Source organism: Nuphar pumila, chromosome 1 (assembly GCF_984573655.1).
Source record: "Nuphar pumila chromosome 1, dmNupPumi1.hap1.1, whole genome shotgun sequence".
Classification (NCBI taxonomy): Eukaryota; Viridiplantae; Streptophyta; class Magnoliopsida; order Nymphaeales; family Nymphaeaceae; genus Nuphar; species Nuphar pumila.
The window spans coordinates 161,979,833-162,005,056 of NC_143249.1; the positions used below are offsets into that span (position 1 = coordinate 161,979,833).

The window sequence follows — 25,224 nt, forward strand, 5'->3', positions numbered from 1 at the left end:
CCGTTTAAGCTCGTTTCGGGCGTTTTTCGGGGCCGTTTCTATGACGGCTAGTCGGTTCGTGCGTTGCGGCCCCCACGGCTCCCGCGTGAGGCATAAGAGCATTTTTTCGCGCAACATGTAACGGGTGCGATCATACCAGCACTAAAGCACCGGATCCCATCAGAACTCCGAAGTTAAGCGGGCTTGGGCGAGAGTAGTACTGGAATGGGTGACCTCCTGGGAAGTCCTCGTGTTGCACTCTCTATTTACCTTCGGCGCTTTTTTGTCGTCGGCACCAACCTCCGACCTTCTTTTCACTTACCGCAACACACCGTATCTGATCCATCAAGGTCTTCTGCTTCCCTTTCACCCTCGCCTTGCGCGCCGCAGCGCCCGCACCCGACACGAGCCGCGGCGTGCGACAAAAGCAGCAGTTCCGGCTCTCCGGACTGTAACTTGGCACACCGATGTCGGAATTCGGCGATTTTCGTGGCCACGGAAAGCTCGTTCCGCTGGCTACGACGTGGCGAACAGACGAAGTCGGTTCGGGACCGTTTCGGATGCCGTTTAAGCTAGTTTCAGTCGTTTTTCAGGGCCGTTTCTATGACGGCTAGTCGGTTCGTGCGTTGCGGCCCCCACGGCTCCCGCGTGAGGCATAAGAGCATTTTTTCGCGCAACATGTAACGTGTGCGATCATAGCAGCACTAAAGCACCGGATCCCATCAGAACTCCGAAGTTAAGCGTGCTTGGGCGAGAGTAGTACTGGAATGGGTGACCTCCTGGGAAGTCCTCGTGTTGCACTCTCTATTTACCTTCGGCGCTTTTTTGTCGTCGGCACCAACCTCCGACCTTCTTTTCACTTACCGCAACACACCGTATCTGATCCATCAAGGTCTTCTGCTTCCCTTTCACCCTCGCCTTGCGCGCCGCAGCGCCCGCACCCGACACGAGCCGCGGCGTGCGACAAAAGCAGCAGTTCCGGCTCTCCGGACTGTAACTTGGCACACCGATGTCGGAATTCGGCGATTTTCGTGGCCACGGAAAGCTCGTTCCGCTGGGTACGACGTGGCGAACAGACGAAGTCGGTTCGGGACTGTTTCGGATGCCGTTTAAGCTCATTTCGGGCGTTTTTCGGGGCCGTTTTTATGACAGCTAGTCGGTTCGTGCGTTGCGGCCCCCACGGCTCCCGCGTGAGGCATAAGAGCATTTTTTCGCGCAACATGTAACGGGTGCGATCACACTAGCACTAAAGCACCGGATCCCATTAGAACTCTAAAGTTAAGCGTGCTTGGGCGAGAGTAGTACTGGGATGGGTGACCTCCTGGGAAGTCCTCGTGTTGCACTCTCTTTTTGCCTTCGGCGCTTTTTTGTCGTCGGCACCAACCTCCGACCTTCTTTTCACTTCCCGCAACACACCGTATCTGATCCATCGAGGTCTTCTGCTTCCCTTTCACCCTCGCCTTGCGCGCCGCAGCGCCGGCACCCGACACGAGCCGCGGCGTGCGACAAACGCAGCAGTTCCGGCTCGCCAGACCGTAACTTGGCACGCCGATGTCGAAATTCGGCGATTTTCCTGGCCACGGAAAGCTCGTTCTGCTGGCTACGACGTGACGAACAGACGAAGTCGGTTCGGGACCGTTTTAGATGCCGTTTAAGATCATTTCGGGCGTTTCTATGATGACTAGTCGGTTTGTGCGTTGCGGCCCCCACGGCTCCCGCGTGAGGCATAAGAGCATTTTTTCGCGCAACATGTAACGGGTGCGATCATACCAGCACTAAAGCACCGGATCCCATCAGAACTCTGAAGTTAAGCGTGCTTGAGCGAGAGTAGTACTGGGATGGGTGACCTCCTGGGAAGTCCTCGTGTTGCACTCTCTTTTTGCCTTCGGCGCTTTTTTGTCGTCGGCACCAACCTCCGACCTTCTTTTCACTTCCCGCAACACACCGTATCTGATCCATCGAGGTCTTCTGCTTCCCTTTCACCCTCGCCTTGCGCGCCGCAGCGCCGGCACCCGACACGAGCCGCGGCGTGCGACAAACGCAGCAGTTCCGGCTCGCCGGACCGTAACTTGGCACGCCGATGTCGAAATTCGGCGATTTTCCTGCCCACGGAAAGCACGTTCTGCTGGCTACGACGTGACGAACAGACGAAGTCGGTTCGGGACCCTTTCGGATGCCGTTTAAGCTCATTTCGGGCGTTTTTCGGGGCCGTTTTTATGACGGCTAGTCGGTTCTTGCGTTGCGGCCCCCACGGCTCCCGCGTGAGGCATAAGAGCATTTTTTCGCGCAACATGTAACGGGTGCGATCACACTAGCACTAAAGCACCGGATCCCATCAGAACTCTGAAGTTAAGCGTGCTTGGGCGAGAGTAGTACTGGGATGGGTGACCTCCTGGGAAGTCCTCGTGTTGCACTCTTTTTTTGCCTTCGGCGCTTTTTTGTCGTCGGCACCAACCTCCGACCTTCTTTTCACTTCCCGCAACACACCGTATCTGATCCATCGAGGTCTTCTGCTTCCCTTTCACCCTCGCCTTGCACGCCGCAGCGCCGGCACCCGACACGAGCCGCGGCGTGCGACAAACGCAGCAGTTCCGGCTCGCCGGACCGTAACTTGGCACGCCGATGTCGAAATTCGGCGATTTTCCTGGCCACGGAAAGCTCGTTCCGCTGGCTACGACGTGACGAACAGACGAAGTCGGTTCGGGACCGTTTCAGATGCCGTTTAAGCTCATTTCGGGCGTTTCTATGACGGCTAGTCGGTTTGTGCGTTGCGGCCCCCACGGCGCCCGCGTGAGGCATAAGAGCATTTTTTCGCGCAACATGTAACGGGTGCGATCATACCAGCACTAAAGCACCGGATCCCATCAGAACTCTGAAGTTAAGCGTGCTTGAGCAAGAGTAGTACTGGGATGGGTGACCTCCTGGGAAGTCCTTGTGTTGCACTCTCTTTTTGCCTTCGGCGCTTTTTTGTCGTCGGCACCAACCTCCGACCTTCTTTTCACTTCCCGCAACACACCGTATCTGATCCATCGAGGTCTTCTGCTTCCCTTTCACCCTCGCCTTGCGCGCCGCAGCGCCGGCACCCGACACGAGCCGCGGCGTGCGACAAACGCAGCAGTTCCGGCTCGCCGGACCGTAACTTGGCACGCCGATGTCGAAATTCGGCGATTTTCCTGGCCACGGAAAGCACGTTCCGCTGGCTACGACGTCACGAACAGACGAAGTCGGTTCGGGACCGTTTCAGATGCCGTTTAAGCTCGTTTCGGGCGTTTTTCGGGGCGTTTCTATGACGGCTAGTCGGTTTGTGCGTTGCGGCCCCCACGGCTCCCGCGTGAGGCATAAGAGCATTTTTTCGCGCAACATGTAACGGGTGCGATCATACCAGCACTAAAGCACCGGATTCCATCAGAACTCCGAAGTTAAGCGTGCTTGGGCGAGAGTAGTACTGGGATGGGTGACCTCCTGGGAAGTCCTCGTGTTGCACTCTCTTTTTGCCTTCGGCGCTTTTTTGTCGTCGGCACCAACCTCCGACCTTCTTTTCACTTCCCGCAACACACCGTATCTGATCCATCGAGGTCTTCTGCTTCCCTTTCACCCTCGCCTTGCGCGCCGCAGCGCCGGCACCCGACACGAGCCGCGGCGTGCGACAAAAGCAGCAGTTCCGGCTCTCCGGACCGTAACTTGGCACGCCGATGTCGGAATTCGGCGATTTTCGTGGCCACGGAAAGCTCGTTCCGCTGGCTACGACGTGGCGAACAGACAAAGTCGGTTCGGGACCGTTTCGGATGCCGTTTAAGCTCGTTTCGGTCGTTTTTCGGGGTCGTTTCTATGACGGCTAGTCGGTTCGTGCGTTGCGGCCCCCACGGCTCCCGCGTGAGGCATAAGAGCATTTTTTCGCGCAACATGTAACGGGTGCGATCATACCAGTTCTAAAGAACCGGATCCCATCAGAACTTCGAAGTTAAGCGTGCTTGGGCGAGAGTAGTACTGGGATGGGTGACCTCCTGGGAAGTCCTCGTGTTGCACTCTCTTTTTGCCTTCGACGCTTTTTTGTGGTCGGCACCAACCTCCGACGTTCTTTTCACTTACCGCAACACACCGTATCTGATCCATCGAGGTCTTCTGCTTCCCTTTCACCCTCGCCTTGCGCGCCGCAGCGCCGACACCCGACACGAGCCGCGGCGTGCGACAAAAGCAGCAGTTCCGGCTCGCCGGACCGTAACTTGGCACGCCGATGTCGGAATTCGGCGATTTTTGTGGCCACGGAAAGCTCGTTCCGCTGGCTACGACGTGGCGAACAGACGAAGTCGGTTCGGGACCGTTTCGGATGCCGTTTAAGCTCGTTTCGGGCGTTTTTCGGGGCCGTTTCTATGACGGCTAGTCGGTTCGTGCGTTGCGGCCCCCACGGCTCCCGCGTGAGGCATAAGAGCATTTTTTCGCGCAACATGTAACGGGTGCGATCATACCAGCACTAAAGCACCGGATCCCATCAGAACTCCGAAGTTAAGCGGGCTTGGGCGAGAGTAGTACTGGAATGGGTGACCTCCTGGGAAGTCCTCGTGTTGCACTCTCTATTTACCTTCGGCGCTTTTTTGTCGTCGGCACCAACCTCCGACCTTCTTTTCACTTCCCGCAACACACCGTATCTGATCCATCAAGGTCTTCTGCTTCCCTTTCACCCTCGCCTTGCGCGCCGCAGCGCCCGCACCCGACACGAGCCGCGGCGTGCGACAAAAGCAGCAGTTCCGGCTCTCTGGACTGTAACTTGGCACACCGATGTCGGAATTCGGCGATTTTCGTGGCCACGGAAAGCTCGTTCCGCTGGCTACGACGTGGCGAACAGACGAAGTCGGTTCGGGACCGTTTCGGATGCCGTTTAAGCTCATTTCGGGCGTTTTTCGGGGCCGTTTTTATGACGGCTAGTCGGTTCGTACGTTGCGGCCCCCACGGCTCCCGCATGAGGCATAAGAGCATTTTTTCGCGCAACATGTAACGGGTGCGATCACACTAGCACTAAAGCACCGGATCCCATCAGAACTCTGAAGTTAAGCGTGCTTGGGCGAGAGTAGTACTGGGATGGGTGACCTCCTGGGAAGTCCTCGTGTTGCACTCTCTTTTTGCCTTCGGCGCTTTTTTGTCGTCGGCACCAACCTCCGACCTTCTTTTCACTTCCCGCAACACACCGTATCTGATCCATCGAGGTCTTCTGCTTCCCTTTCACCCTCGCCTTGCGCGCCGCAGCGCCGGCACCCGACACGAGCCGCGGCGTGCGACAAACGCAGCAGTTCCGGCTCGCCGGACCGTAACTTGGCACGCCGATGTCGAAATTCGGCGATTTTCCTGCCCACGGAAAGCACGTTCCGCTGGCTACGACGTGACGAACAGACGAAGTCGGTTCGGGACCGTTTCGGATGCCGTTTAAGCTCATTTCGGGCGTTTTTCGGGGCCGTTTTTATGACGGCTAGTCGGTTCGTGCGTTGCGGCCCCCACGGCTCCCGCGTGAGGCATAAGAGCATTTTTTGGCGCAACATGTAACGGGTGCGATCACACTAGCACTAAAGCACCGGATCCCATCAGAACTCTGAAGTTAAGCGTGCTTGGGCGAGAGTAGTACTGGGATGGGTGACCTCCTGGGAAGTCCTCGTGTTGCACTCTCTTTTTGCCTTCGGCGCTTTTTGTCGTCGGCACCAACCTCCGACCTTCTTTTCACTTACCGCAACACACCGTATCTGATCCATCGAGGTCTTCTGCTTCCCTTTCACCCTCGCCTTGCGCGCCGCAGCGCCCGCACCCGACACGAGCCGCGGCGTGCGACAAAAGCAGCAGTTCCGGCTCTCCGGACTGTAACTTGGCACACCGATGTCGGAATTCGGCGATTTTCGTGGCCACGGAAAGCTCGTTCCGCTGGCTACGACCTGGCGAACAGACGAAGTCGGTTCAGGACCGTTTCGGATGCCGTTTAAGCTCATTTCGGGCGTTTTTCGGGGCCGTTTTTATGACGGCTAGTCGGTTCGTGCGTTGCGGCCCCCACGGCTCCCGCGTGAGGCATAAGAGCATTTTTTGGCGCAACATGTAACGGGTGCGATCACACTAGCACTAAAGCACCGGATCCCATCAGAACTCTGAAGTTAAGCGTGCTTGGGCGAGAGTAGTACTGGGATGGGTGACCTCCTGGGAAGTCCTCGTGTTGCACTCTCTTTTTGCCTTCGGCGCTTTTTTGTCGTCGGCACCAACCTCCGACCTTCTTTTCACTTCCCGCAACACACCGTATCTGATCCATCGAGGTCTTCTGCTTCCCTTTCACCCTCGCCTTGCGCGCCGCAGCGCCGGCACCCGACACGAGCCGCGGCGTGCGACAAACGCAGCAGTTCCGGCTCGCCAGACCGTAACTTGGCACGCCGATGTCGAAATTCGGCGATTTTCCTGGCCACGGAAAGCTCGTTCCGCTGGCTACGACGTGACGAACAGACGAAGTCGGTTCGGGACCGTTTTAGATGCCGTTTAAGATCATTTCGGGCGTTTCTATGATGACTAGTCGGTTTGTGCGTTGCGGCCCCCACGGCTCCCGCGTGAGGCATAAGAGCATTTTTTCGCGCAACATGTAACGGGTGCGATCATACCAGCACTAAAGCACCGGATCCCATCAGAACTCTGAAGTTAAGCGTGCTTGAGCGAGAGTAGTACTGGGATGGGTGACCTCCTGGGAAGTCCTTGTGTTGCACTCTCTTTTTGCCTTCGGCGCTTTTTTGTCGTCGGCACCAACCTCCGACCTTCTTTTCACTTCCCGCAACACACCGTATCTGATCCATCGAGGTCTTCTGCTTCCCTTTCACCCTCGCCTTGCGCGCCGCAGCGCCGGCACCCGACACGAGCCGCGGCGTGCGACAAACGCAGCAGTTCCGGCTCGCCGGACCGTAACTTGGCACGCCGATGTCGAAATTCGGCGATTTTCCTGCCCACGGAAAGCACGTTCCGCTAGCTACGACGTGACGAACAGACGAAGTCGGTTCGGGACCGTTTCGGATGCCGTTTAAGCTCATTTCGGGCGTTTTTCGGGGTCGTTTTTATGACGGCTAGTCGGTTTGTGCGTTGCGGCCCCCACGGCTCCCGCGTGAGGCATAAGAGCATTTTTTCGCGCAACATGTAACGGGTGCGATCACACTAGCACTAAAGCACCGGATCCCATCAGAACTCTGAAGTTAAGCGTGCTTGGGCGAGAGTAGTACTGGGATGGGTGACCTCCTGGGAAGTCCTCGTGTTGCACTCTCTTTTTGCCTTCGGCGCTTTTTTGTCGTCGGCACCAACCTCCGACCTTCTTTTCACTTCCCGCAACACACCGTATCTGATCCATCGAGGTCTTCTGCTTCCCTTTCACCCTCGCCTTGCACGCCGCAGCGCCGGCACCCGACACGAGCCGCGGCGTGCGACAAACGCAGCAGTTCCGGCTCGCCGGACCGTAACTTGGCACGCCGATGTCGAAATTCGGCGATTTTCCTGGCCACGGAAAGCTCGTTCCGCTGGCTACGACGTGACGAACAGACGAAGTCGGTTCGGGACCGTTTCAGATGCCGTTTAAGCTCATTTCGGGCGTTTCTATGACGGCTAGTCGGTTTGTGCGTTGCGGCCCCCACGGCGCCCGCGTGAGGCATAAGAGCATTTTTTCGCGCAACATGTAACGGGTGCCATCATACCAGCACTAAAGCACCGGATCCCATCAGAACTCTGAAGTTAAGCGTGCTTGAGCAAGAGTAGTACTGGGATGGGTGACCTCCTGGGAAGTCCTTGTGTTGCACTCTCTTTTTGCCTTCGGCGCTTTTTTGTCGTCGGCACCAACCTCCGACCTTCTTTTCACTTCCCGCAACACACCGTATCTGATCCATCGAGGTCTTCTGCTTCCCTTTCACCCTCGCCTTGCGCGCCGCAGCGCCGGCACCCGACACGAGCCGCGGCGTGCGACAAACGCAGCAGTTCCGGCTCGCCGGACCGTAACTTGGCACGCCGATGTCGAAATTCGGCGATTTTCCTGGCCACGGAAAGCACGTTCCGCTGGCTACGACGTGACGAACAGACGAAGTCGGTTCGGGACCGTTTCAGATGCCGTTTAAGCTCGTTTCGGGCGTTTTTCGGGGCGTTTCTATGACGGCTAGTCGGTTTGTGCGTTGCGGCCCCCACGGCTCCCGCGTGAGGCATAAGAGCATTTTTTCGCGCAACATGTAACGGGTGCGATCATACCAGCACTAAAGCACCGGATTCCATCAGAACTCCGAAGTTAAGCGTGCTTGGGCGAGAGTAGTACTGGGATGGGTGACCTCCTGGGAAGTCCTCGTGTTGCACTCTCTTTTTGCCTTCGGCGCTTTTTTGTCGTCGGCACCAACCTCCGACCTTCTTTTCACTTCCCGCAACACACCGTATCTGATCCATCGAGGTCTTCTGCTTCCCTTTCACCCTCGCCTTGCGCGCCGCAGCGCCGGCACCCGACACGAGCCGCGGCGTGCGACAAAAGCAGCAGTTCCGGCTCTCCGGACCGTAACTTGGCACGCCGATGTCGGAATTCGGCGATTTTCGTGGCCACGGAAAGCTCGTTCCGCTGGCTACGACGTGGCGAACAGACAAAGTCGGTTCGGGACCGTTTCGGATGCCGTTTAAGCGCGTTTCGGTCGTTTTTCGGGGTCGTTTCTATGACGGCTAGTCGGTTCGTGCGTTGCGGCCCCCACGGCTCCCGCGTGAGGCATAAGAGCATTTTTTCGCGCAACATGTAACGGGTGCGATCATACCAGTTCTAAAGAACCGGATCCCATCAGAACTTCGAAGTTAAGCATGCTTGGGCGAGAGTAGTACTGGGATGGGTGACCTCCTGGGAAGTCCTCGTGTTGCACTCTCTTTTTGCCTTCGACGCTTTTTTGTGGTCGGCACCAACCTCCGACGTTCTTTTCACTTACCGCAACACACCGTATCTGATCCATCGAGGTCTTCTGCTTCCCTTTCACCCTCGCCTTGCGCGCCGCAGCGCCGACACCCGACACGAGCCGCGGCGTGCGACAAAAGCAGCAGTTCCGGCTCGCCGGACCGTAACTTGGCACGCCGATGTCGGAATTCGGCAATTTTTGTGGCCACGGAAAGCTCGTTCCGCTGGCTACGACGTGGCGAACAGACGAAGTCGGTTCGGGACCGTTTCGGATGCCGTGTAAGCTAGTTTCAGTCATTTTTCGGGGCCGTTTCTATGACGGCTAGTCGGTTCGTGCGTTGCGGCCCCCACGGCTCCCGCGTGAGGCATAAGAGCATTTTTTCGCGCAACATGTAACGTGTGCGATCATACCAGCACTAAAGCACCGGATCCCATCAGAACTCCGAAGTTAAGCGTGCTTGGGCGAGAGTAGTACTGGAATGGGTGACCTCCTGGGAAGTCCTCGTGTTGCACTCTCTATTTACCTTCGGCGCTTTTTTGTCGTCGGCACCAACCTCCGACCTTCTTTTCACTTACCGCAACACACCGTATCTGATCCATCAAGGTCTTCTGCTTCCCTTTCACCCTCGCCTTGCGCGCCGCAGCGCCCGCACCCGACACGAGCCGCGGCGTGCGACAAAAGCAGCAGTTCCGGCTCTCCGGACTGTAACTTGGCACACCGATGTCGGAATTCGGCGATTTTCGTGGCCACGGAAAGCTCGTTCCGCTGGCTACGACGTGGCGAACAGACGAAGTCGGTTCGGGACCGTTTCGGATGCCGTTTAAGCTAGTTTCAGTCGTTTTTCGGGGCCGTTTCTATGACGGCTAGTCGGTTCGTGCGTTGCGGCCCCCACGGCTCCCGCGTGAGGCATAAGAGCATTTTTTCGCGCAACATGTAACGTGTGCGATCATAGCAGCACTAAAGCACCGGATCCCATCAGAACTCCGAAGTTAAGCGTGCTTGGGCGAGAGTAGTACTGGAATGGGTGACCTCCTGGGAAGTCCTCGTGTTGCACTCTCTATTTACCTTCGGCGCTTTTTTGTCGTCGGCACCAACCTCCGACCTTCTTTTCACTTACCGCAACACACCGTATCTGATCCATCAAGGTCTTCTGCTTCCCTTTCACCCTCGCCTTGCGCGCCGCAGCGCCCGCACCCGACACGAGCCGCGGCGTGCGACAAAAGCAGCAGTTCCGGCTCTCCGGACTGTAACTTGGCACACCGATGTCGGAATTCGGTGATTTTCGTGGCCACGGAAAGCTCGTTCCGCTGGCTACGACGTGGCGAACAGACGAAGTCGGTTCGGGACCGTTTCGGATGCCGTTTAAGCTCATTTCGGGCGTTTTTCGGGGCCGTTTTTATGACGGCTAGTCGGTTCGTGCGTTGCGGCCCCCACGGCTCCCGCGTGAGGCATAAGAGCATTTTTTCGCGCAACATGTAACGGGTGCGATCACACTAGCACTAAAGCACCGGATCCCATTAGAACTCTGAAGTTAAGCGTGCTTGGGCGAGAGTAGTACTGGGATGGGTGACCTCCTGGGAAGTCCTCGTGTTGCACTCTCTTTTTGCCTTCGGCGCTTTTTTGTCGTCGGCACCAACCTCCGACCTTCTTTTCACTTCCCGCAACACACCGTATCTGATCCATCGAGGTCTTCTGCTTCCCTTTCACCCTCGCCTTGCGCGCCGCAGCGCCGGCACCCGACACGAGCCGCGGCGTGCGACAAACGCAGCAGTTCCGGCTCGCCAGACCGTAACTTGGCACGCCGATGTCGAAATTCGGCGATTTTCCTGGCCACGGAAAGCTCGTTCCGCTGGCTACGACGTGACGAACAGACGAAGTCGGTTCGGGACCGTTTTAGATGCCGTTTAAGATCATTTCGGGCGTTTCTATGATGACTAGTCGGTTTGTGCGTTGCGGCCCCCACGGCTCCCGCGTGAGGCATAAGAGCATTTTTTCGCGCAACATGTAACGGGTGCGATCATACCAGCACTAAAGCACCGGATCCCATCAGAACTCTGAAGTTAAGCGTGCTTGAGCGAGAGTAGTACTGGGATGGGTGACCTCCTGGGAAGTCCTTGTGTTGCACTCTCTTTTTGCCTTCGGCGCTTTTTTGTCGTCGGCACCAACCTCCGACCTTCTTTTCACTTCCCGCAACACACCGTATCTGATCCATCGAGGTCTTCTGCTTCCCTTTCACCCTCGCCTTGCGCGCCGCAGCGCCGGCACCCGACACGAGCCGCGGCGTGCGACAAACGCAGCAGTTCCGGCTCGCCGGACCGTAACTTGGCACGCCGATGTCGAAATTCGGCGATTTTCCTGCCCACGGAAAGCACGTTCTGCTGGCTACGACGTGACGAACAGACGAAGTCGGTTCGGGACCATTTCGGATGCCGTTTAAGCTCATTTCGGGCGTTTTTCGGGGCCGTTTTTATGACGGCTAGTCGGTTCGTGCGTTGCGGCCCCCACGGCTCCCGCGTGAGGCATAAGAGCATTTTTTCGCGCAACATGTAACGGGTGCGATCACACTAGCACTAAAGCACCGGATCCCATCAGAACTCTGAAGTTAAGCGTGCTTGAGCGAGAGTAGTACTGGGATGGGTGACCTCCTGGGAAGTCCTCGTGTTGCACTCTTTTTTTGCCTTCGGCGCTTTTTTGTCGTCGGCACCAACCTCCGACCTTCTTTTCACTTCCCGCAACACACCGTATCTGATCCATCGAGGTCTTCTGCTTCCCTTTCACCCTCGCCTTGCACGCCGCAGCGCCGGCACCCGACACGAGCCGCGGCGTGCGACAAACGCAGCAGTTCCGGCTCGCCGGACCGTAACTTGGCACGCCGATGTCGAAATTCGGCGATTTTCCTGGCCACGGAAAGCTCGTTCCGCTGGCTACGACGTGACGAAAAGACGAAGTCGGTTCGGGACCGTTTCAGATGCCGTTTAAGCTCATTTCGGGCGTTTCTATGACGGCTAGTCGGTTTGTGCGTTGCGGCCCCCACGGCTCCCGCGTGAGGCATAAGAGCATTTTTTCGCGCAACATGTAACGGGTGCGATCATACCAGCACTAAAGCACCGGATCCCATCAGAACTCTGAAGTTAAGCGTGCTTGAGCAAGAGTAGTACTGGGATGGGTGACCTCCTGGGAAGTCCTTGTGTTGCACTCTCTTTTTGCCTTCGGCGCTTTTTTGTCGTCGGCACCAACCTCCGACCTTCTTTTCACTTCCCGCAACACACCGTATCTGATCCATCGAGGTCTTCTGCTTCCCTTTCACCCTCGCCTTGCGCGCCGCAGCGCCGGCACCCGACACGAGCCGCGGCGTGCGACAAACGCAGCAGTTCCGGCTCGCCGGACCGTAACTTGGCACGCCGATGTCGAAATTCGGCGATTTTCCTGGCCACGGAAAGCACGTTCCGCTGGCTACGACGTGACGAACAGACGAAGTCGGTTCGGGACCGTTTCAGATGCCGTTTAAGCTCGTTTCGGGCGTTTTTCGGGGCGTTTCTATGACGGCTAGTCGGTTTGTGCGTTGCGGCCCCCACGGCTCCCGCGTGAGGCATAAGAGCATTTTTTCGCGCAACATGTAACGGGTGCGATCATACCAGCACTAAAGCACCGGATTCCATCAGAACTCCGAAGTTAAGCGTGCTTGGGCGAGAGTAGTACTGGGATGGGTGACCTCCTGGGAAGTCCTCGTGTTGCACTCTCTTTTTGCCTTCGGCGCTTTTTTGTCGTCGGCACCAACCTCCGACCTTCTTTTCACTTCCCGCAACACACCGTATCTGATCCATCGAGGTCTTCTGCTTCCCTTTCACCCTCGCCTTGCGCGCCGCAGCGCCGGCACCCGACACGAGCCGCGGCGTGCGACAAAAGCAGCAGTTCCGGCTCTCCGGACCGTAACTTGGCACGCCGATGTCGGAATTCGGCGATTTTCGTGGCCACGGAAAGCTCGTTCCGCTGGCTACGACGTGGCGAACAGACAAAGTCGGTTCGGGACCGTTTCGGATGCCGTTTAAGCGCGTTTCGGTCGTTTTTCGGGGTCGTTTCTATGACGGCTAGTCGGTTCGTGCGTTGCGGCCCCCACGGCTCCCGCGTGAGGCATAAGAGCATTTTTTCGCGCAACATGTAACGGGTGCGATCATACCAGTTCTAAAGAACCGGATCCCATCAGAACTTCGAAGTTAAGCATGCTTGGGCGAGAGTAGTACTGGGATGGGTGACCTCCTGGGAAGTCCTCGTGTTGCACTCTCTTTTTGCCTTCGACGCTTTTTTGTGGTCGGCACCAACCTCCGACGTTCTTTTCACTTACCGCAACACACCGTATCTGATCCATCGAGGTCTTCTGCTTCCCTTTCACCCTCGCCTTGCGCGCCGCAGCGCCGACACCCGACACGAGCCGCGGCGTGCGACAAAAGCAGCAGTTCCGGCTCGCCGGACCGTAACTTGGCACGCCGATGTCGGAATTCGGCGATTTTTGTGGCCACGGAAAGCTCGTTCCGCTGGCTACGACGTGGCGAACAGACGAAGTCGGTTCGGGACCGTTTCGGATGCCGTGTAAGCTAGTTTCAGTCATTTTTCGGGGCCGTTTCTATGACGGCTAGTCGGTTCGTGCGTTGCGGCCCCCACGGCTCCCGCGTGAGGCATAAGAGCATTTTTTCGCGCAACATGTAACGTGTGCGATCATACCAGCACTAAAGCACCGGATCCCATCAGAACTCCGAAGTTAAGCGTGCTTGGGCGAGAGTATTACTGGAATGGGTGACCTCCTGGGAAGTCCTCGTGTTGCACTCTCTATTTACCTTCGGCGCTTTTTTGTCGTCGGCACCAACCTCCGACCTTCTTTTCACTTACCGCAACACACCGTATCTGATCCATCAAGGTCTTCTGCTTCCCTTTCACCCTCGCCTTGCGCGCCGCAGCGCCCGCACCCGACACGAGCCGCGGCGTGCGACAAAAGCAGCAGTTCCGGCTCTCCGGACTGTAACTTGGCACACCGATGTCGGAATTCGGTGATTTTCGTGGCCACGGAAAGCTCGTTCCGCTGGCTACGACGTGGCGAACAGACGAAGTCGGTTCGGGACCGTTTCGGATGCCGTTTAAGCTCATTTCGGGCGTTTTTCGGGGCCGTTTTTATGACGGCTAGTCGGTTCGTGCGTTGCGGCCCCCACGGCTCCCGCGTGAGGCATAAGAGCATTTTTTCGCGCAACATGTAACGGGTGCGATCACACTAGCACTAAAGCACCGGATCCCATTAGAACTCTGAAGTTAAGCGTGCTTGGGCGAGAGTAGTACTGGGATGGGTGACCTCCTGGGAAGTCCTCGTGTTGCACTCTCTTTTTGCCTTCGGCGCTTTTTTGTCGTCGGCACCAACCTCCGAACTTCTTTTCACTTCCCGCAACACACCGTATCTGATCCATCGAGGTCTTCTGCTTCCCTTTCACCCTCGCCTTGCGCGCCGCAGCGCCGGCACCCGACACGAGCCGCGGCGTGCGACAAACGCAGCAGTTCCGGCTCGCCAGACCGTAACTTGGCACGCCGATGTCGAAATTCGGCGATTTTCCTGGCCACGGAAAGCTCGTTCCGCTGGCTACGACGTGACGAACAGACGAAGTCGGTTCGGGACCGTTTTAGATGCCGTTTAAGATCATTTCGGGCGTTTCTATGATGACTAGTCGGTTTGTGCGTTGCGGCCCCCACGGCTCCCGCGTGAGGCATAAGAGCATTTTTTCGCGCAACATGTAACGGGTGCGATCATACCAGCACTAAAGCACCGGATCCCATCAGAACTCTGAAGTTAAGCGTGCTTGAGCGAGAGTAGTACTGGGATGGGTGACCTCCTGGGAAGTCCTTGTGTTGCACTCTCTTTTTGCCTTCGGCGCTTTTTTGTCGTCGGCACCAACCTCCGACCTTCTTTTCACTTCCCGCAACACACCGTATCTGATCCATCGAGGTCTTCTGCTTCCCTTTCACCCTCGCCTTGCGCGCCGCAGCGCCGGCACCCGACACGAGCCGCGGCGTGCGACAAACGCAGCAGTTCCGGCTCGCCGGACCGTAACTTGGCACGCCGATGTCGAAATTCGGCGATTTTCCTGCCCACGGAAAGCACGTTCTGCTGGCTACGACGTGACGAACAGACGAAGTCGGTTCGGGACCATTTCGGATGCCGTTTAAGCTCATTTCGGGCGTTTTTCGGGGCCGTTTTTATGACGGCTAGTCGGTTCGTGCGTTGCGGCCCCCACGGCTCCCGCGTGAGGCATAAGAGCATTTTTTCGCGCAACATGTAACGGGTGCGATCACACTAGCACTAAAGCACCGGATCCCATCAGAACTCTGAAGTTAAGCGTGCTTGAGCGAGAGTAGTACTGGGATGGGTGACCTCCTGGGAAGTCCTCGTGTTGCACTCTTTTTTTGCCTTCGGCGCTTTTTTGTCGTCGGCACCAACCTCCGACCTTCTTTTCACTTCCCGCAACACACCGTATCTGATCCATCGAGGTCTTCTGCTTCCCTTTCACCCTCGCCTTGCACGCCGCAGCGCCGGCACCCGACACGAGCCGCGGCGTGCGACAAACGCAGCAGTTCCGGCTCGCCGGACCGTAACTTGGCACGCCGATGTCGAAATTCGGCGATTTTCCTGGCCACGGAAAGCTCGTTCCGCTGGCTACGACGTGACGAAAAGACGAAGTCGGTTCGGGACCGTTTCAGATGCCGTTTAAGCTCATTTCGGGCGTTTCTATGACGGCTAGTCGGTTTGTGCGTTGCGGCCCCCACGGCTCCCGCGTGAGGCATAAGAGCATTTTTTCGCGCAACATGTAACGGGTGCGATCATACCAGCACTAAAGCACCGGATCCCATCAGAACTCTGAAGTTAAGCGTGCTTGAGCAAGAGTAGTACTGGGATGGGTGACCTCCTGGGAAGTCCTTGTGTTGCACTCTCTTTTTGCCTTCGGCGCTTTTTTGTCGTCGGCACCAACCTCCGACCTTCTTTTCACTTCCCGCAACACACCGTATCTGATCCATCGAGGTCTTCTGCTTCCCTTTCACCCTCGCCTTGCGCGCCGCAGCGCCGGCACCCGACACGAGCCGCGGCGTGCGACAAACGCAGCAGTTCCGGCTCGCCGGACCGTAACTTGGCACGCCGATGTCGAAATTCGGCGATTTTCCTGGCCACGGAAAGCACGTTCCGCTGGCTACGACGTGACGAACAGACGAAGTCGGTTCGGGACCGTTTCAGATGCCGTTTAAGCTCGTTTCGGGCGTTTTTCGGGGCGTTTCTATGACGGCTAGTCGGTTTGTGCGTTGCGGCCCCCACGGCTCCCGCGTGAGGCATAAGAGCATTTTTTCGCGCAACATGTAACGGGTGCGATCATACCAGCACTAAAGCACCGGATTCCATCAGAACTCCGAAGTTAAGCGTGCTTGGGCGAGAGTAGTACTGGGATGGGTGACCTCCTGGGAAGTCCTCGTGTTGCACTCTCTTTTTGCCTTCGGCGCTTTTTTGTCGTCGGCACCAACCTCCGACCTTCTTTTCACTTCCCGCAACACACCGTATCTGATCCATCGAGGTCTTCTGCTTCCCTTTCACCCTCGCCTTGCGCGCCGCAGCGCCGGCACCCGACACGAGCCGCGGCGTGCGACAAAAGCAGCAGTTCCGGCTCTCCGGACCGTAACTTGGCACGCCGATGTCGGAATTCGGCGATTTTCGTGGCCACGGAAAGCTCGTTCCGCTGGCTACGACGTGGCGAACAGACAAAGTCGGTTCGGGACCGTTTCGGATGCCGTTTAAGCGCGTTTCGGTCGTTTTTCGGGGTCGTTTCTATGACGGCTAGTCGGTTCGTGCGTTGCGGCCCCCACGGCTCCCGCGTGAGGCATAAGAGCATTTTTTCGCGCAACATGTAACGGGTGCGATCATACCAGTTCTAAAGAACCGGATCCCATCAGAACTTCGAAGTTAAGCATGCTTGGGCGAGAGTAGTACTGGGATGGGTGACCTCCTGGGAAGTCCTCGTGTTGCACTCTCTTTTTGCCTTCGACGCTTTTTTGTGGTCGGCACCAACCTCCGACGTTCTTTTCACTTACCGCAACACACCGTATCTGATCCATCGAGGTCTTCTGCTTCCCTTTCACCCTCGCCTTGCGCGCCGCAGCGCCGACACCCGACACGAGCCGCGGCGTGCGACAAAAGCAGCAGTTCCGGCTCGCCGGACCGTAACTTGGCACGCCGATGTCGGAATTCGGCGATTTTTGTGGCCACGGAAAGCTCGTTCCGCTGGCTACGACGTGGCGAACAGACGAAGTCGGTTCGGGACCGTTTCGGATGCCGTGTAAGCTAGTTTCAGTCATTTTTCGGGGCCGTTTCTATGACGGCTAGTCGGTTCGTGCGTTGCGGCCCCCACGGCTCCCGCGTGAGGCATAAGAGCATTTTTTCGCGCAACATGTAACGTGTGCGATCATACCAGCACTAAAGCACCGGATCCCATCAGAACTCCGAAGTTAAGCGTGCTTGGGCGAGAGTATTACTGGAATGGGTGACCTCCTGGGAAGTCCTCGTGTTGCACTCTCTATTTACCTTCGGCGCTTTTTTGTCGTCGGCACCAACCTCCGACCTTCTTTTCACTTACCGCAACACACCGTATCTGATCCATCAAGGTCTTCTGCTTCCCTTTCACCCTCGCCTTGCGCGCCGCAGCGCCCGCACCCGACACGAGCCGCGGCGTGCGACAAAAGCAGCAGTTCCGGCTCTCCGGACTGTAACTTGGCACACCGATGTCGGAATTCGGCGATTTTCGTGGCCACGGAAAGCTCGTTCCGCTGGCTACGACGTGGCGAACAGACGAAGTCGGTTCGGGACCGTTTCGGATGCCGTTTAAGCTAGTTTCAGTCGTTTTTCGGGGCCGTTTCTATGACGGCTAGTCGGTTCGTGCGTTGCGGCCCCCACGGCTCCCGCGTGAGGCATAAGAGCATTTTTTCGCGCAACATGTAACGTGTGCGATCATAGCAGCACTAAAGCACCGGATCCCATCAGAACTCCGAAGTTAAGCGTGCTTGGGCGAGAGTAGTACTGGAATGGGTGACCTCCTGGGAAGTCCTCGTGTTGCACTCTCTATTTACCTTCGGCGCTTTTTTGTCGTCGGCACCAACCTCCGACCTTCTTTTCACTTACCGCAACACACCGTATCTGATCCATCAAGGTCTTCTGCTTCCCTTTCACCCTCGCCTTGCGCGCCGCAGCGCCCGCACCCGACACGAGCCGCGGCGTGCGACAAAAGCAGCAGTTCCGGCTCTCCGGACTGTAACTTGGCACACCGATGTCGGAATTCGGCGATTTTCGTGGCCACGGAAAGCTCGTTCCGCTGGCTACGACGTGGCGAACAGACGAAGTCGGTTCGGGACCGTTTCGGATGCCGTTTAAGCTCATTTCGGGCGTTTTTCGGGGCCGTTTTTATGACGGCTAGTCGGTTCGTGCGTTGCGGCCCCCACGGCTCCCGCGTGAGGCATAAGAGCATTTTTTCGCGCAACATGTAACGGGTGCGATCACACTAGCACTAAAGCACCGGATCCCATTAGAACTCTGAAGTTAAGCGTGCTTGGGCGAGAGTAGTACTGGGATGGGTGACCTCCTGGGAAGTCCTCGTGTTGCACTCTCTTTTTGCCTTCGGCGCTTTTTTGTCGTCGGCACCAACCTCCGACCTTCTTTTCACTTCCCGCAACACACCGTATCTGATCCATCGAGGTCTTCTGCTTCCCTTTCACCCTCGCCTTGCGCGCCGCAGCGCCGGCACCCGACACGAGCCGCGGCGTGCGACAAACGCAGCAGTTCCGGCTCGCCAGACCGTAACTTGGCACGCCGATGTCGAAATTCGGCGATTTTCCTGGCCACGGAAAGCTCGTTCCGCTGGCTACGACGTGACGAACAGACGAAGTCGGTTCGGGACCGTTTTAGATGCCGTTTAAGATCATTTCGGGCGTTTCTATGATGACTAGTCGGTTTGTGCGTTGCGGCCCCCACGGCTCCCGCGTGAGGCATAAGAGCATTTTTTCGCGCAACATGTAACGGGTGCGATCATACCAGCACTAAAGCACCGGATCCCATCAGAACTCTGAAGTTAAGCGTGCTTGAGCGAGAGTAGTACTGGGATGGGTGACCTCCTGGGAAGTCCTTGTGTTGCACTCTCTTTTTGCCTTCGGCGCTTTTTTGTCGTCGGCACCAACCTCCGACCTTCTTTTCACTTCCCGCAACACACCGTATCTGATCCATCGAGGTCTTCTGCTTCCCTTTCACCCTCGCCTTGCGCGCCGCAGCGCCGGCACCCGACACGAGCCGCGGCGTGCGACAAACGCAGCAGTTCCGGCTCGCCGGACCGTAACTTGGCACGCCGATGTCGAAATTCGGCGATTTTCCTGCCCACGGAAAGCACGTTCTGCTGGCTACGACGTGACGAACAGACGAAGTCGGTTCGGGACCGTTTCGGATGCCGTTTAAGCTCATTTCGGGCGTTTTTCGGGGCCGTTTTTATGACGGCTAGTCGGTTCGTGCGTTGCGGCCCCCACGGCTCCCGCGTGAGGCATAAGAGCATTTTTTCGCGCAACATGTAACGGGTGCGATCACACTAGCACTAAAGCACCGGATCCCATCAGAACTCTGAAGTTAAGCGTGCTTGAGCGAGAGTAGTACTGGGATGGGTGACCTCCTGGGAAGTCCTCGTGTTGCACTCTTTTTTTGCCTTCGGCGCTTTTTTGTCGTCGGCACCAACCTCCGACCTTCTTTTCACTTCCCGCAACACACCGTATCTGATCCATCGAGGTCTTCTGCTTCCCTTTCACCCTCGCCTTGCACGCCGCAGCGCCGGCACCCGACACGAGCCGCGGCGTGCGACAAACGCAGCAGTTCCGGCTCGCCGGACCGTAACTTGGCACGCCGATGTCGAAATTCGGCGATTTTCCTGGCCACGGAAAGCTCGTTCCGCTGGCTACGACGTGACGAAAAGACGAAGTCGGTTCGGGACCGTTTCAGATGCCGTTTAAGCTCATTTCGGGCGTTTCTATGACGGCTAGTCGGTTTGTGCGTTGCGGCCCCCACGGCTCCCGCGTGAGGCATAAGAGCATTTTTTCGCGCAACATGTAACGGGTGCGATCATACCAGCACTAAAGCACCGGATCCCATCAGAACTCTGAAGTTAAGCGTGCTTGAGCAAGAGTAGTACTGGGATGGGTGACCACCTGGGAAGTCCTTGTGTTGCACTCTCTTTTTGCCTTCGGCGCTTTTTTGTCGTCGGCACCAACCTCCGACCTTCTTTTCACTTCCCGCAACACACCGTATCTGATCCATCGAGGTCTTCTGCTTCCCTTTCACCCTCGCCTTGCGCGCCGCAGCGCCGGCACCCGACACGAGCCGCGGCGTGCGACAAACGCAGCAGTTCCGGCTCGCCGGACCGTAACTTGGCACGCCGATGTCGAAATTCGGCGATTTTCCTGGCCACGGAAAGCACGTTCCGCTGGCTACGACGTGACGAACAGACGAAGTCGGTTCGGGACCGTTTCAGATGCCGTTTAAGCTCGTTTCGGGCGTTTTTCGGGGCGTTTCTATGACGGCTAGTCGGTTTGTGCGTTGCGGCCCCCACGGCTCCCGCGTGAGGCATAAGAGCATTTTTTCGCGCAACATGTAATGGGTGCGATCATACCAGCACTAAAGCACCGGATTCCATCAGAACTCCGAAGTTAAGCGTGCTTGGGCGAGAGTAGTACTGGGATGGGTGACCTCCTGGGAAGTCCTCGTGTTGCACTCTCTTTTTGCCTTCGGCGCTTTTTTGTCGTCGGCACCAACCTCCGACCTTCTTTTCACTTCCCGCAACACACCGTATCTGATCCATCGAGGTCTTCTGCTTCCCTTTCACCCTCGCCTTGCGCGCCGCAGCGCCGGCACCCGACACGAGCCGCGGCGTGCGACAAAAGCAGCAGTTCCGGCTCTCCGGACCGTAACTTGGCACGCCGATGTCGGAATTCGGCGATTTTCGTGGCCACGGAAAGCTCGTTCCGCTGGCTACGACGTGGCGAACAGACAAAGTCGGTTCGGGACCGTTTCGGATGCCGTTTAAGCGCGTTTCGGTCGTTTTTCGGGGTCGTTTCTATGACGGCTAGTCGGTTCGTGCGTTGCGGCCCCCACGGCTCCCGCGTGAGGCATAAGAGCATTTTTTCGCGCAACATGTAACGGGTGCGATCATACCAGTTCTAAAGAACCGGATCCCATCAGAACTTCGAAGTTAAGCATGCTTGGGCGAGAGTAGTACTGGGATGGGTGACCTCCTGGGAAGTCCTCGTGTTGCACTCTCTTTTTGCCTTCGACGCTTTTTTGTGGTCGGCACCAACCTCCGACGTTCTTTTCACTTACCGCAACACACCGTATCTGATCCATCGAGGTCTTCTGCTTCCCTTTCACCCTCGCCTTGCGCGCCGCAGCGCCGACACCCGACACGAGCCGCGGCGTGCGACAAAAGCAGCAGTTCCGGCTCGCCGGACCGTAACTTGGCACGCCGATGTCGGAATTCGGCGATTTTTGTGGCCACGGAAAGCTCGTTCCGCTGGCTACGACGTGGCGAACAGACGAAGTCGGTTCGGGACCGTTTCGGATGCCGCGTAAGCTAGTTTCAGTCATTTTTCGGGGCCGTTTCTATGACGGCTAGTCGGTTCGTGCGTTGCGGCCCCCACGGCTCCCGCGTGAGGCATAAGAGCATTTTTTCGCGCAACATGTAACGTGTGCGATCATACCAGCACTAAAGCACCGGATCCCATCAGAACTCCGAAGTTAAGCGTGCTTGGGCGAGAGTATTACTGGAATGGGTGACCTCCTGGGAAGTCCTCGTGTTGCACTCTCTATTTACCTTCGGCGCTTTTTTGTCGTCGGCACCAACCTCCGACCTTCTTTTCACTTACCGCAACACACCGTATCTGATCCATCAAGGTCTTCTGCTTCCCTTTCACCCTCGCCTTGCGCGCCGCAGCGCCCGCACCCGACACGAGCCGCGGCGTGCGACAAAAGCAGCAGTTCCGGCTCTCCGGACTGTAACTTGGCACACCGATGTCGGAATTCGGCGATTTTCGTGGCCACGGAAAGCTCGTTCCGCTGGCTACGACGTGGCGAACAGACGAAGTCGGTTCGGGACCGTTTCGGATGCCGTTTAAGCTAGTTTCAGTCGTTTTTCGGGGCCGTTTCTATGACGGCTAGTCGGTTCGTGCGTTGCGGCCCCCACGGCTCCCGCGTGAGGCATAAGAGCATTTTTTCGCGCAACATGTAACGTGTGCGATCATAGCAGCACTAAAGCACCGGATCCCATCAGAACTCCGAAGTTAAGCGTGCTTGGGCGAGAGTAGTACTGGAATGGGTGACCTCCTGGGAAGTCCTCGTGTTGCACTCTCTATTTACCTTCGGCGCTTTTTTGTCGTCGGCACCAACCTCCGACCTTCTTTTCACTTACCGCAACACACCGTATCTGATCCATCAAGGTCTTCTGCTTCCCTTTCACCCTCGCCTTGCGCGCCGCAGCGCCCGCACCCGACACGAGCCGCGGCGTGCGACAAAAGCAGCAGTTCCGGCTCTCCGGACTGTAACTTGGCACACCGATGTCGGAATTCGGCGATTTTCGTGGCCACGGAAAGCTCGTTCCGCTGGCTACGACGTGGCGAACAGACGAAGTCGGTTCGGGACCGTTTCGGATGCCGTTTAAGCTCATTTCGGGCGTTTTTCGGGGCCGTTTTTATGACGGCTAGTCGGTTCGTGCGTTGCGGCCCCCACGGCTCCCGCGTGAGGCATAAGAGCATTTTTTCGCGCAACATGTAACGGGTGCGATCACACTAGCACTAAAGCACCGGATCCCATTAGAACTCTGAAGTTAAGCGTGCTTGGGCGAGAGTAGTACTGGGATGGGTGACCTCCTGGGAAGTCCTCGTGTTGCACTCTCTTTTTGCCTTCGGCGCTTTTTTGTCGTCGGCACCAACCTCCGACCTTCTTTTCACTTCCCGCAACACACCGTATCTGATCCATCGAGGTCTTCTGCTTCCCTTTCACCCTCGCCTTGCGCGCCGCAGCGCCGGCACCCGACACGAGCCGCGGCGTGCGACAAACGCAGCAGTTCCGGCTCGCCAGACCGTAACTTGGCACGCCGATGTCGAAATTCGGCGATTTTCCTGGCCACGGAAAGCTCGTTCCGCTGGCTACGACGTGACGAACAGACGAAGTCGGTTCGGGACCGTTTTAGATGCCGTTTAAGATCATTTCGGGCGTTTCTATGATGACTAGTCGGTTTGTGCGTTGCGGCCCCCACGGCTCCCGCGTGAGGCATAAGAGCATTTTTTCGCGCAACATGTAACGGGTGCGATCATACCAGCACTAAAGCACCGGATCCCATCAGAACTCTGAAGTTAAGCGTGCTTGAGCGAGAGTAGTACTGGGATGGGTGACCTCCTGGGAAGTCCTTGTGTTGCACTCTCTTTTTGCCTTCGGCGCTTTTTTGTCGTCGGCACCAACCTCCGACCTTCTTTTCACTTCCCGCAACACACCGTATCTGATCCATCGAGGTCTTCTGCTTCCCTTTCACCCTCGCCTTGCGCGCCGCAGCGCCGGCACCCGACACGAGCCGCGGCGTGCGACAAACGCAGCAGTTCCGGCTCGCCGGACCGTAACTTGGCACGCCGATGTCGAAATTCGGCGATTTTCCTGCCCACGGAAAGCACGTTCTGCTGGCTACGACGTGACGAACAGACGAAGTCGGTTCGGGACCGTTTCGGATGCCGTTTAAGCTCATTTCGGGCGTTTTTCGGGGCCGTTTTTATGACGGCTAGTCGGTTCGTGCGTTGCGGCCCCCACGGCTCCCGCGTGAGGCATAAGAGCATTTTTTCGCGCAACATGTAACGGGTGCGATCACACTAGCACTAAAGCACCGGATCCCATCAGAACTCTGAAGTTAAGCGTGCTTGAGCGAGAGTAGTACTGGGATGGGTGACCTCCTGGGAAGTCCTCGTGTTGCACTCTTTTTTTGCCTTCGGCGCTTTTTTGTCGTCGGCACCAACCTCCGACCTTCTTTTCACTTCCCGCAACACACCGTATCTGATCCATCGAGGTCTTCTGCTTCCCTTTCACCCTCGCCTTGCACGCCGCAGCGCCGGCACCCGACACGAGCCGCGGCGTGCGACAAACGCAGCAGTTCCGGCTCGCCGGACCGTAACTTGGCACGCCGATGTCGAAATTCGGCGATTTTCCTGGCCACGGAAAGCTCGTTCCGCTGGCTACGACGTGACGAAAAGACGAAGTCGGTTCGGGACCGTTTCAGATGCCGTTTAAGCTCATTTCGGGCGTTTCTATGACGGCTAGTCGGTTTGTGCGTTGCGGCCCCCACGGCTCCCGCGTGAGGCATAAGAGCATTTTTTCGCGCAACATGTAACGGGTGCGATCATACCAGCACTAAAGCACCGGATCCCATCAGAACTCTGAAGTTAAGCGTGCTTGAGCAAGAGTAGTACTGGGATGGGTGACCACCTGGGAAGTCCTTGTGTTGCACTCTCTTTTTGCCTTCGGCGCTTTTTTGTCGTCGGCACCAACCTCCGACCTTCTTTTCACTTCCCGCAACACACCGTATCTGATCCATCGAGGTCTTCTGCTTCCCTTTCACCCTCGCCTTGCGCGCCGCAGCGCCGGCACCCGACACGAGCCGCGGCGTGCGACAAACGCAGCAGTTCCGGCTCGCCGGACCGTAACTTGGCACGCCGATGTCGAAATTCGGCGATTTTCCTGGCCACGGAAAGCACGTTCCGCTGGCTACGACGTGACGAACAGACGAAGTCGGTTCGGGACCGTTTCAGATGCCGTTTAAGCTCGTTTCGGGCGTTTTTCGGGGCGTTTCTATGACGGCTAGTCGGTTTGTGCGTTGCGGCCCCCACGGCTCCCGCGTGAGGCATAAGAGCATTTTTTCGCGCAACATGTAATGGGTGCGATCATACCAGCACTAAAGCACCGGATTCCATCAGAACTCCGAAGTTAAGCGTGCTTGGGCGAGAGTAGTACTGGGATGGGTGACCTCCTGGGAAGTCCTCGTGTTGCACTCTCTTTTTGCCTTCGGCGCTTTTTTGTCGTCGGCACCAACCTCCGACCTTCTTTTCACTTCCCGCAACACACCGTATCTGATCCATCGAGGTCTTCTGCTTCCCTTTCACCCTCGCCTTGCGCGCCGCAGCGCCGGCACCCGACACGAGCCGCGGCGTGCGACAAAAGCAGCAGTTCCGGCTCTCCGGACCGTAACTTGGCACGCCGATGTCGGAA

At 57.2% G+C, this 25,224-nt stretch overlaps 43 non-coding genes and 4 pseudogenes across 43 annotated transcripts; all 47 read left to right on the forward strand.

The window, feature by feature from the left end:
- Positions 1-122: 122 nt before the first annotated feature.
- On the forward strand, positions 123-241 carry LOC149850387 (5S ribosomal RNA). The gene has a single exon (XR_016427303.1). It is a non-coding gene; the product is annotated as a 5S ribosomal RNA (ribosomal RNA).
- A 423-nt stretch (positions 242-664) lies between these two features.
- On the forward strand, positions 665-783 carry LOC149850388 (5S ribosomal RNA). The gene has a single exon (XR_016433766.1). It is a non-coding gene; the product is annotated as a 5S ribosomal RNA (ribosomal RNA).
- A 423-nt stretch (positions 784-1,206) lies between these two features.
- LOC149850389 (5S ribosomal RNA) lies at positions 1,207-1,325 on the forward strand. The gene has a single exon (XR_016426350.1). It is a non-coding gene; the product is annotated as a 5S ribosomal RNA (ribosomal RNA).
- A 410-nt stretch (positions 1,326-1,735) lies between these two features.
- LOC149850390 (5S ribosomal RNA) lies at positions 1,736-1,854 on the forward strand. Its single transcript, XR_016434082.1, has one exon. It is a non-coding gene; the product is annotated as a 5S ribosomal RNA (ribosomal RNA).
- A 423-nt stretch (positions 1,855-2,277) lies between these two features.
- LOC149850391 (5S ribosomal RNA) lies at positions 2,278-2,396 on the forward strand. Its single transcript, XR_016435058.1, has one exon. It is a non-coding gene; the product is annotated as a 5S ribosomal RNA (ribosomal RNA).
- A 410-nt stretch (positions 2,397-2,806) lies between these two features.
- LOC149850392 (5S ribosomal RNA) lies at positions 2,807-2,925 on the forward strand. Its single transcript, XR_016434401.1, has one exon. It is a non-coding gene; the product is annotated as a 5S ribosomal RNA (ribosomal RNA).
- Positions 2,926-3,347: 422 nt separating this feature from the next.
- On the forward strand, positions 3,348-3,466 carry LOC149850393 (5S ribosomal RNA). Its single transcript, XR_016427041.1, has one exon. It is a non-coding gene; the product is annotated as a 5S ribosomal RNA (ribosomal RNA).
- A 423-nt stretch (positions 3,467-3,889) lies between these two features.
- On the forward strand, positions 3,890-4,008 carry LOC149850394 (5S ribosomal RNA). Its single transcript, XR_016426074.1, has one exon. It is a non-coding gene; the product is annotated as a 5S ribosomal RNA (ribosomal RNA).
- A 423-nt stretch (positions 4,009-4,431) lies between these two features.
- LOC149850395 (5S ribosomal RNA) lies at positions 4,432-4,550 on the forward strand. Its single transcript, XR_016427304.1, has one exon. It is a non-coding gene; the product is annotated as a 5S ribosomal RNA (ribosomal RNA).
- Positions 4,551-4,973: 423 nt separating this feature from the next.
- LOC149850396 (5S ribosomal RNA) lies at positions 4,974-5,092 on the forward strand. Its single transcript, XR_016435059.1, has one exon. It is a non-coding gene; the product is annotated as a 5S ribosomal RNA (ribosomal RNA).
- Positions 5,093-5,515: 423 nt separating this feature from the next.
- On the forward strand, positions 5,516-5,634 carry LOC149850397 (5S ribosomal RNA). Its single transcript, XR_016435063.1, has one exon. It is a non-coding gene; the product is annotated as a 5S ribosomal RNA (ribosomal RNA).
- A 422-nt stretch (positions 5,635-6,056) lies between these two features.
- LOC149850398 (5S ribosomal RNA) lies at positions 6,057-6,175 on the forward strand. The gene has a single exon (XR_016435065.1). It is a non-coding gene; the product is annotated as a 5S ribosomal RNA (ribosomal RNA).
- A 410-nt stretch (positions 6,176-6,585) lies between these two features.
- On the forward strand, positions 6,586-6,704 carry LOC149850399 (5S ribosomal RNA). Its single transcript, XR_016437358.1, has one exon. It is a non-coding gene; the product is annotated as a 5S ribosomal RNA (ribosomal RNA).
- Positions 6,705-7,127: 423 nt separating this feature from the next.
- Positions 7,128-7,246, forward strand: LOC149850400 (5S ribosomal RNA). The gene has a single exon (XR_016435067.1). It is a non-coding gene; the product is annotated as a 5S ribosomal RNA (ribosomal RNA).
- Positions 7,247-7,656: 410 nt separating this feature from the next.
- Positions 7,657-7,775, forward strand: LOC149850401 (5S ribosomal RNA). The gene has a single exon (XR_016426241.1). It is a non-coding gene; the product is annotated as a 5S ribosomal RNA (ribosomal RNA).
- A 422-nt stretch (positions 7,776-8,197) lies between these two features.
- Positions 8,198-8,316, forward strand: LOC149850402 (5S ribosomal RNA). Its single transcript, XR_016427042.1, has one exon. It is a non-coding gene; the product is annotated as a 5S ribosomal RNA (ribosomal RNA).
- Positions 8,317-8,739: 423 nt separating this feature from the next.
- On the forward strand, positions 8,740-8,858 carry LOC149850403 (5S ribosomal RNA; annotated as a pseudogene).
- Positions 8,859-9,281: 423 nt separating this feature from the next.
- Positions 9,282-9,400, forward strand: LOC149850404 (5S ribosomal RNA). Its single transcript, XR_016426693.1, has one exon. It is a non-coding gene; the product is annotated as a 5S ribosomal RNA (ribosomal RNA).
- A 423-nt stretch (positions 9,401-9,823) lies between these two features.
- LOC149850405 (5S ribosomal RNA) lies at positions 9,824-9,942 on the forward strand. The gene has a single exon (XR_016433767.1). It is a non-coding gene; the product is annotated as a 5S ribosomal RNA (ribosomal RNA).
- Positions 9,943-10,365: 423 nt separating this feature from the next.
- On the forward strand, positions 10,366-10,484 carry LOC149850406 (5S ribosomal RNA). The gene has a single exon (XR_016425655.1). It is a non-coding gene; the product is annotated as a 5S ribosomal RNA (ribosomal RNA).
- A 410-nt stretch (positions 10,485-10,894) lies between these two features.
- On the forward strand, positions 10,895-11,013 carry LOC149850407 (5S ribosomal RNA). Its single transcript, XR_016437380.1, has one exon. It is a non-coding gene; the product is annotated as a 5S ribosomal RNA (ribosomal RNA).
- A 423-nt stretch (positions 11,014-11,436) lies between these two features.
- On the forward strand, positions 11,437-11,555 carry LOC149850408 (5S ribosomal RNA). Its single transcript, XR_016426173.1, has one exon. It is a non-coding gene; the product is annotated as a 5S ribosomal RNA (ribosomal RNA).
- A 410-nt stretch (positions 11,556-11,965) lies between these two features.
- On the forward strand, positions 11,966-12,084 carry LOC149850409 (5S ribosomal RNA). The gene has a single exon (XR_016434406.1). It is a non-coding gene; the product is annotated as a 5S ribosomal RNA (ribosomal RNA).
- A 422-nt stretch (positions 12,085-12,506) lies between these two features.
- On the forward strand, positions 12,507-12,625 carry LOC149850410 (5S ribosomal RNA). Its single transcript, XR_016427043.1, has one exon. It is a non-coding gene; the product is annotated as a 5S ribosomal RNA (ribosomal RNA).
- A 423-nt stretch (positions 12,626-13,048) lies between these two features.
- Positions 13,049-13,167, forward strand: LOC149850411 (5S ribosomal RNA; annotated as a pseudogene).
- Positions 13,168-13,590: 423 nt separating this feature from the next.
- On the forward strand, positions 13,591-13,709 carry LOC149850412 (5S ribosomal RNA). The gene has a single exon (XR_016434109.1). It is a non-coding gene; the product is annotated as a 5S ribosomal RNA (ribosomal RNA).
- A 423-nt stretch (positions 13,710-14,132) lies between these two features.
- LOC149850413 (5S ribosomal RNA) lies at positions 14,133-14,251 on the forward strand. Its single transcript, XR_016425666.1, has one exon. It is a non-coding gene; the product is annotated as a 5S ribosomal RNA (ribosomal RNA).
- A 410-nt stretch (positions 14,252-14,661) lies between these two features.
- LOC149850414 (5S ribosomal RNA) lies at positions 14,662-14,780 on the forward strand. The gene has a single exon (XR_016437391.1). It is a non-coding gene; the product is annotated as a 5S ribosomal RNA (ribosomal RNA).
- Positions 14,781-15,203: 423 nt separating this feature from the next.
- On the forward strand, positions 15,204-15,322 carry LOC149850415 (5S ribosomal RNA). Its single transcript, XR_016426177.1, has one exon. It is a non-coding gene; the product is annotated as a 5S ribosomal RNA (ribosomal RNA).
- Positions 15,323-15,732: 410 nt separating this feature from the next.
- Positions 15,733-15,851, forward strand: LOC149850416 (5S ribosomal RNA). Its single transcript, XR_016434407.1, has one exon. It is a non-coding gene; the product is annotated as a 5S ribosomal RNA (ribosomal RNA).
- Positions 15,852-16,273: 422 nt separating this feature from the next.
- On the forward strand, positions 16,274-16,392 carry LOC149850417 (5S ribosomal RNA). Its single transcript, XR_016427045.1, has one exon. It is a non-coding gene; the product is annotated as a 5S ribosomal RNA (ribosomal RNA).
- A 423-nt stretch (positions 16,393-16,815) lies between these two features.
- LOC149850418 (5S ribosomal RNA) lies at positions 16,816-16,934 on the forward strand (annotated as a pseudogene).
- A 423-nt stretch (positions 16,935-17,357) lies between these two features.
- LOC149850419 (5S ribosomal RNA) lies at positions 17,358-17,476 on the forward strand. Its single transcript, XR_016434110.1, has one exon. It is a non-coding gene; the product is annotated as a 5S ribosomal RNA (ribosomal RNA).
- Positions 17,477-17,899: 423 nt separating this feature from the next.
- On the forward strand, positions 17,900-18,018 carry LOC149850420 (5S ribosomal RNA). Its single transcript, XR_016433768.1, has one exon. It is a non-coding gene; the product is annotated as a 5S ribosomal RNA (ribosomal RNA).
- A 423-nt stretch (positions 18,019-18,441) lies between these two features.
- On the forward strand, positions 18,442-18,560 carry LOC149850421 (5S ribosomal RNA). The gene has a single exon (XR_016425677.1). It is a non-coding gene; the product is annotated as a 5S ribosomal RNA (ribosomal RNA).
- Positions 18,561-18,970: 410 nt separating this feature from the next.
- Positions 18,971-19,089, forward strand: LOC149850422 (5S ribosomal RNA). Its single transcript, XR_016437402.1, has one exon. It is a non-coding gene; the product is annotated as a 5S ribosomal RNA (ribosomal RNA).
- Positions 19,090-19,512: 423 nt separating this feature from the next.
- Positions 19,513-19,631, forward strand: LOC149850423 (5S ribosomal RNA). The gene has a single exon (XR_016426178.1). It is a non-coding gene; the product is annotated as a 5S ribosomal RNA (ribosomal RNA).
- Positions 19,632-20,041: 410 nt separating this feature from the next.
- On the forward strand, positions 20,042-20,160 carry LOC149850424 (5S ribosomal RNA). The gene has a single exon (XR_016434298.1). It is a non-coding gene; the product is annotated as a 5S ribosomal RNA (ribosomal RNA).
- A 422-nt stretch (positions 20,161-20,582) lies between these two features.
- Positions 20,583-20,701, forward strand: LOC149850425 (5S ribosomal RNA). The gene has a single exon (XR_016427046.1). It is a non-coding gene; the product is annotated as a 5S ribosomal RNA (ribosomal RNA).
- A 423-nt stretch (positions 20,702-21,124) lies between these two features.
- LOC149850426 (5S ribosomal RNA) lies at positions 21,125-21,243 on the forward strand (annotated as a pseudogene).
- A 423-nt stretch (positions 21,244-21,666) lies between these two features.
- On the forward strand, positions 21,667-21,785 carry LOC149850427 (5S ribosomal RNA). Its single transcript, XR_016434111.1, has one exon. It is a non-coding gene; the product is annotated as a 5S ribosomal RNA (ribosomal RNA).
- A 423-nt stretch (positions 21,786-22,208) lies between these two features.
- Positions 22,209-22,327, forward strand: LOC149850428 (5S ribosomal RNA). The gene has a single exon (XR_016433771.1). It is a non-coding gene; the product is annotated as a 5S ribosomal RNA (ribosomal RNA).
- A 423-nt stretch (positions 22,328-22,750) lies between these two features.
- LOC149850429 (5S ribosomal RNA) lies at positions 22,751-22,869 on the forward strand. Its single transcript, XR_016425688.1, has one exon. It is a non-coding gene; the product is annotated as a 5S ribosomal RNA (ribosomal RNA).
- A 410-nt stretch (positions 22,870-23,279) lies between these two features.
- Positions 23,280-23,398, forward strand: LOC149850430 (5S ribosomal RNA). The gene has a single exon (XR_016437413.1). It is a non-coding gene; the product is annotated as a 5S ribosomal RNA (ribosomal RNA).
- A 423-nt stretch (positions 23,399-23,821) lies between these two features.
- Positions 23,822-23,940, forward strand: LOC149850431 (5S ribosomal RNA). The gene has a single exon (XR_016426182.1). It is a non-coding gene; the product is annotated as a 5S ribosomal RNA (ribosomal RNA).
- A 410-nt stretch (positions 23,941-24,350) lies between these two features.
- On the forward strand, positions 24,351-24,469 carry LOC149850432 (5S ribosomal RNA). Its single transcript, XR_016434299.1, has one exon. It is a non-coding gene; the product is annotated as a 5S ribosomal RNA (ribosomal RNA).
- Positions 24,470-24,891: 422 nt separating this feature from the next.
- Positions 24,892-25,010, forward strand: LOC149850433 (5S ribosomal RNA). Its single transcript, XR_016427047.1, has one exon. It is a non-coding gene; the product is annotated as a 5S ribosomal RNA (ribosomal RNA).
- Positions 25,011-25,224: the final 214 nt, after the last annotated feature.